The sequence below is a fragment of the Chlamydotis macqueenii genome, chromosome 16, assembly GCF_036417535.1.
Source record: "Chlamydotis macqueenii isolate bChlMac1 chromosome 16, bChlMac1.mat, whole genome shotgun sequence".
Taxonomy (NCBI): domain Eukaryota; kingdom Metazoa; phylum Chordata; class Aves; order Otidiformes; family Otididae; genus Chlamydotis; species Chlamydotis macqueenii.
In genome coordinates, this window is record NC_141571.1 from 1672916 (window position 1) to 1679028 (window position 6113).

A 6113-nucleotide genomic window follows, 5' to 3' on the forward strand; every position below is an offset into this window, starting at 1 on the left:
GGTTTTAAGTGGTCTCAGAGCATCGCCTTGGGGACACGTACTGTATTTTACGTGAATATATGCATGCGCATTCTTTCTGGAAGAAGCCATGTTGAGCACTTTAACATTCAACGTGATCATCTGTGCTGTATCTGGAATTTGGACATCACTTATTATTCCAGGGTACTTGTTCCCCCAACTTCCCCAGGTGTCTTAAAGTCAAGAGACATGAGCCTCTAGGAAGTGCTCATTATTTCAGCTAGATCTTGGCTTTCTTGTTTGTGTGAGCAGAAACGAAGGGCCAGCGCTCGGAGTCTTCCCTTCCTCCTCTGCTGTTTTGCACCAGTGGCAGTGTAGGTGCGTGCTTTGCCCCCAGGATCAGGCGTGGGAAGTCTCTTGCTTCAGGCTGATATTCTGAGAGATTTTGGAGTTGTGGGGGGAGTCATCTGCTACCCTTCGGTGCCTACTCTCTATTTTAGGTGGTTCAGTGTTTTTCTGTGTCATCTCAGTTTCTGTGTTCACACCGCCTTTTTGTATTTGTATCTAACGATTTTCTCCTGCTTCTTTAAACAGCTGAAGTGTGAAGAGCATAGGCGTCCTTGATGATCACCACTTTTCCTGTACTGTCCCAGTGCCTAAGCCCTCTTAAAGTGCAGTTACCCCTTCCCAGATTTCTGACTCCTCACCTTCCATAACGTGAAGTTTTCAGTCACTCTTGTGCCACACCGAGCCCTCAGGTCAGAATCGCTGCTCCTGACGTAGCGGTGGGACTGACCTATCTCACGTACCCTGCCTTTGGCTTGGCAAATAAGGCAAGCAGAAACTGGAGACTGAATAAGAGCCATTTTTTTCCACCAGAGCTTTAAATGAGATGAATGTGGAGTAGATGAAGAACAGCGGAGCCATGGCAGGGTAAGCATCAGCTGGGAGGTGATGGTGACTGATTCTGCCAGCATGGTCGCTGGGAGGTCTGCTGCTGCATGACACCACTCTGAGGAGTAGTGGGAGCTGCACCGTACCCTGTGACCCACTCTCATATTTTTCCACGCTCTCCTATTTCCAAAACCCTACAGAAGAGGTCATCATCCTTCAGAAACTCAAATCTGCAAAGACGTGGTGCAGTCTACTCGTAGCATTTCTGTGGGACCAGTTTAATCCTGAGCACGTAGCAAAGGTCTGCATTGGAGAGATGTGCTGATACTGCTCGAGCATTTGGACGGGTTTGCTGTTCCCTTCTACAGGTATGATGAACAATTCGTGGCCCATCTTGAGCTCCAAAACTCAACTGTGTGCGCTGTCTTCCAGGAAGATGGAAGTACCAGTACTGGGAGTTGTAAATGTTTGTTAATACCTAGAAATAACAGAGTGTCTTTCTAACTCTTCTGCTAATAGAGTTGTGCCACGAATACAGCAGTCATCTGTTGTGACATTTCAGCTTGTTTTCCAGCTTCTCAGACCCCAGTGCAGATGTTTGGTGTGTACCCCTGTTACATGGGGTTTTATTAGGTGATGCTGGTGGCAGCTAATTTCTTAGTAGACACCCCCCTGTTTAAGCTCCCACCCTCCCCACCTGCCTCTTCACGTTTGCCCCACTTTGTAAGATCTCTTTTTTTCTTGTATAATAAACTCTAATCAAGACTTTTTTGTTCTTTTCTCTACAAGAGACTGCGATAAACCTGTGCCTCTTTTTTTTTTTTTAATGCTGAGCAGTACTGCATGACTGGGCCTTTGGTGTCCTAAGGCTAGATGAACACCTCTTCCAGCGGTCTGAGTGATGGCACTTCAGCCACTCTGCAGAAGTGGGACCTCGCTCGTAGGGAGTGATATCTCCATCTTTTGGACATATTGTGTCTGCACAGTCTGGCCCTCAGCGCTGGCTGTCTTTTACTGAAGATCTGAGAAGGCAAGGAGAGGAAAAAAGCTTCCACAGGAACCTGGGAAAGTTGGCAAGGACGTAGGAAGAACCCTGAGGCTCAACATGCGTGAGTGGTAGGCTCTGCTGCTTAGACAACTGTGCTGTGCTTGTGGAGTATCCTCTTCCCGTCTCTGCCTGCAAAGGAAGTACCACTGCTGGTGCTGTGGGCTGCCTGGCCTCCTGCTCTGTGATGGCGCAGCTGCATATGAACAATCTCACCATCCCTCGCAGACTCTGGTGAGCATTTTTTTACCACTGCCCCTTCTTCAGGTGTTCAGGGCTGTCCTTTGCATTCTGCTTGTGTTTTTCCTGAAGCTGCTGAGCATGTTGAGGGAGTACTTGTTTTGCTTACAGTCATTCAACCTGCTTAACAGCTTGCTCTGCTCATTTGTGGGACAGAAGAGATGTTTGCGCCTGATCCTTCTGCTGGGAATGCAGAGCAGGAGCTCACACGAGCGTGATTCCTCCTGCTGTTACATTTCAGTGGTTGCTCCAGATGTGATGTGCTGCCAGGGAGTTTAGGACAAGTGGCAATAAATAGATCTACTTGAGGGACCTAGGGCAGAGCAGTGTAAACGAAAAACCAGAAATACCTACTGTCCTGTTCTTCTTGTCTTGTGCAGGGGTGTCCACGTAGGAGGACCCTGCACCATGTTGCTGAGGCTGGATCCTGGTGGTGCTGGTGTGCTACTGCAGCTCTCCCGGGAGGTAAGGGCTCCTTCATGCTTATTTAGGAATCCAGGAGCCTTGCATATGCAAAGCCTTCATTAACAATTACGTCACTGACTAAAAGAGTGTGCTGGGCTCACTCATTCCTCATCCCACCTGCCAGCCTCCTGGGCTGCTCCACATCCTGTCAAAGCCCGGCATCTTAGGGGGATTTGCTCATTGTCCCACATCCTTCCCTTTGTACCTGCTTCCTGCTGGTTACTAGACCGTGTGGTCTAGCTGATGTTACAATGCCCAGTTCTGTTTCTCTGTATTTCCTTTGGAAGGAGAGGAGGAGGAGGAGGTGTCTGAAAGTGCTTTTACACGGCAGCAGTCTAGGGAATCGTAGAATCATAGAATGGTTAGGGTTGGAAGGGACCTTCAAAGGTCATCTAGTCCAACCCCCCTGCAAGGAGCAGGGACATCCCTGACTAGGTCAGGTTGCTCAGAGCCTCATCCAGCCTGGCCTTGAACGTTTCCAGAGATGGGGCCTCCACCACCTTTCTGGGCAACCTGTTCCAGTGTTCTATAACTCGCATCGTAAAAAATTTTTTCCTAATTTCCAATCTAAATCTACCCCCCTCTGTTTTAAAACCATTACCCCTCGTCCTATTGCAACAGGCCCTACTAAACAGCCTCTCCCCATCTTTCTTGTAGGCCCCCTTGAGGTACTGGAAGACCGCTATCAGGTCTCCCCGGAGCCTCCTCTTCTCCAGGCTGAACAGCCCCAACTCTTTCAGCCTGTCCTCATAAGAAAGGTGCTCCAGCCCTCTCATCATCTTCATGGCCCTCCTCTGGACCTTCTCCAACTGGTCCATGTCCTTCTTGTGTTGGGGGCTCCAGAACTGGACGCAGTACTCCAGGTGGGGTCTCACCAGGGAAGGGTAGAGGGGGAGAATCACCTCCCTCGACCTGCTGGCCACGCTCCTCTTGATGCAGCCCAGGATGCGGTTGGCCTTCTGGGCCGCAAGGGCGCATTGCCTGCTCATGTTAAGCTTCTCATCCACCAGCACTCCCAAGTCCTTCTCCTCAGGGCTTCTCTCAATGCATTCCCCGCCCAGCCTGTATTTGTGCCTGGGATTGCCATGACCCAGGTGCAGGACCTTGCACTTGGCCTGGTTGAACTTCATGAGGTTGGCACGGGCCCACCTCTCCAGCCTGTCAAGGTCCCTCTGGATGGCATCCCTCTCTTCCAGCGTGTCGACAGCACCACACAACTTGGTGTCATCGGCGAACTTGCTGAGGGTGCACTCTATCCCACTGTCCATGTCGCCGACAAAGATGTTGAACAGGGCCGGGCCCAGCACGGACCCCTGAGGGACACCACTCAGGCACACTGTGGTCCTTCTCATGACAGCTGTGAATTGACACCCTGAGCAGCTCAGGGCTGGACCTCAGAGGGCCACCAGAGCAACTCTATGGCCATGTGTTGGCTTCCCTACATGGTGCATGGGTGGTAGGGAACTCAGGGCGGCAACTGGAAGGACCCTATATCCTGAGCACACCACTGAGCAGGGAGCCAGCGGAGGAGGCAGGGTTGTCTGCCTTCCCTGTCATCACCAGTGGTTAGATCATTCGGCCTATAGCTGGCAACTGGTGTCCAGTGCCCTCCTTCGACTGAGTGGGTGCAAAGCTGTCTCTCCCCTGTTTTGGAAAAGTACAAATGGAAAAAAATGAAACAAGGAATTTGTGTGCAGCCACTGTGTTTAGAGGAATGATTCTGTAGTGCCATGGTCAGGAACCTCAGACAAAGACCAGAGACGTTGCTCTGTGTGTCCGTTCAGTGTGCACACAGGTCTTGGTGCAGTGACTAAGATTTGCACTTTTCTCATCTAGCTGCGCTTGCTGTTTACATCTGGCCAGTGACTTCTGCGCAGTGGAACATTGCTATGCAGATGCCTTCCAGGAATGCGTATAGGTGAGTGTGTTTGAGCACCGTGATGTTTTGTGATGGAAGATGTGGATTTCAGCCTGAAATAGAGAGGGGGAAAAAACAAATCTGTCCTCTCGTGTTCCTGGTGAGTGCTCTCCAAGAACTGTACTATCATGAAACAGGTTGGCAGGCTCCCTTCCAGTTGTGCTTGAAGAGGAAGCAGCAAGTACATTTTGTGGAAAGCCCAGGCGAGGTGTTTGGTGAGCTCCAAGAATATCTGTAGTGGGACACAAGGATGAAATATTGCCTATTGCTTGGATCAGGTATCAGCCAGGGGATAGCTGCCTAGGGACATTGACTCGGAAGTGGGACTTGGTGTGTGTGTCCACCCAGAGGGAATTTCCCCCTTGTCTTTCTCTGCTGGTTGCAGAAAGTGTGCAGACAATGCTTCCAGATAAGATCCTTGCTTTTAGCTGCAAAAATTGGCTGATGTGATTCCCACATCCTCTGTTGGCCAACCAGTCTGTGGAGTGCCAATTACAGACGTTTATCTCTTGGCAAGACAGCAGGGACAGGAGAGCTCTCACGTGATTTTAGATGTGGTCAACCTCTGTCTCTGGCTTTGGCAGCCTGAGCTCTCCTCCTGCTCGATGGAGAGAGAGAGAAGCAGTTTCAGGGCACATTTCACTTGACCTGGCTGAGATGTCTGCTGCAGCGTGAGGTAACTGACTCCCTAGGAATCTCTGCCTCTCCTCACCAACACTGAAGGAGCCCAGCCCGACAAGCTTGGCTGGAGATGTTTACATCATATGTGCTTTCCTGCGCTGAAGTCCGTGAGAAATCACTGGAGGGAGAGCAGAGCACTACCAAACACCAGCTGGAGGCAGGGGAAATCCCTTTACAGAATCAGCAGGAATTGTTTATCTGGCAGAAAACACATATTGGATGACGTTTTAAAAATTCACACCCTTCTTAGCTCTTTAGGAAGGCAAAAAATAGGTGATGTCACCCTTCTTTTTTGGTATCACCAAGGTGACATTATCACCCTGCCAGAGCAGCTCCAGAAAAGGCCCCTGTTGCAGCCCCTTCCCTTTGTTTTTTTTTTTCCCCAAGCTTCCGTACATTCTGTTTGGCTGTTCACCTCACATTTTAAGTTAATGTTACTCTTTAAGCTGCTCTAACACTTATTTACACTTGTAACACTTCAGTGCCAGCAGCTTTACTATCATTTTGTTGATACCTGTTGTCCACAGCTGCTTGCTGCACTGCAGCACAGCTCTGGCGGGCAACTTTGGCTTTCTGGTTAAACGTACCTTTGCTTCTGTTCCTGCAGCTTGCGCAGTCCTGGGAAGAGTTCGCTCTGACTTTAGGGTTCTGAAGACTAGACAGCTAATCTAAACTAATCACCCTGCTCCAGCTGCAGTCCACGGGGAGTGACAGTCCCTTGGGGAGATGATTCATCCCAGCTGACTTAAAACATAGCGTGTGACTGCACTGGTTCACACTGGGGCAGGGCTGGCTCTCTCCATTGACTGTAGCCTGATATGGAGAGAGCAGACATTTAGCTTTTAGACAACTTAATTTAACCTGGACGGATTTAATCTGCGGGGGTTTTGTACCTCACAGATAAAAGGCCAC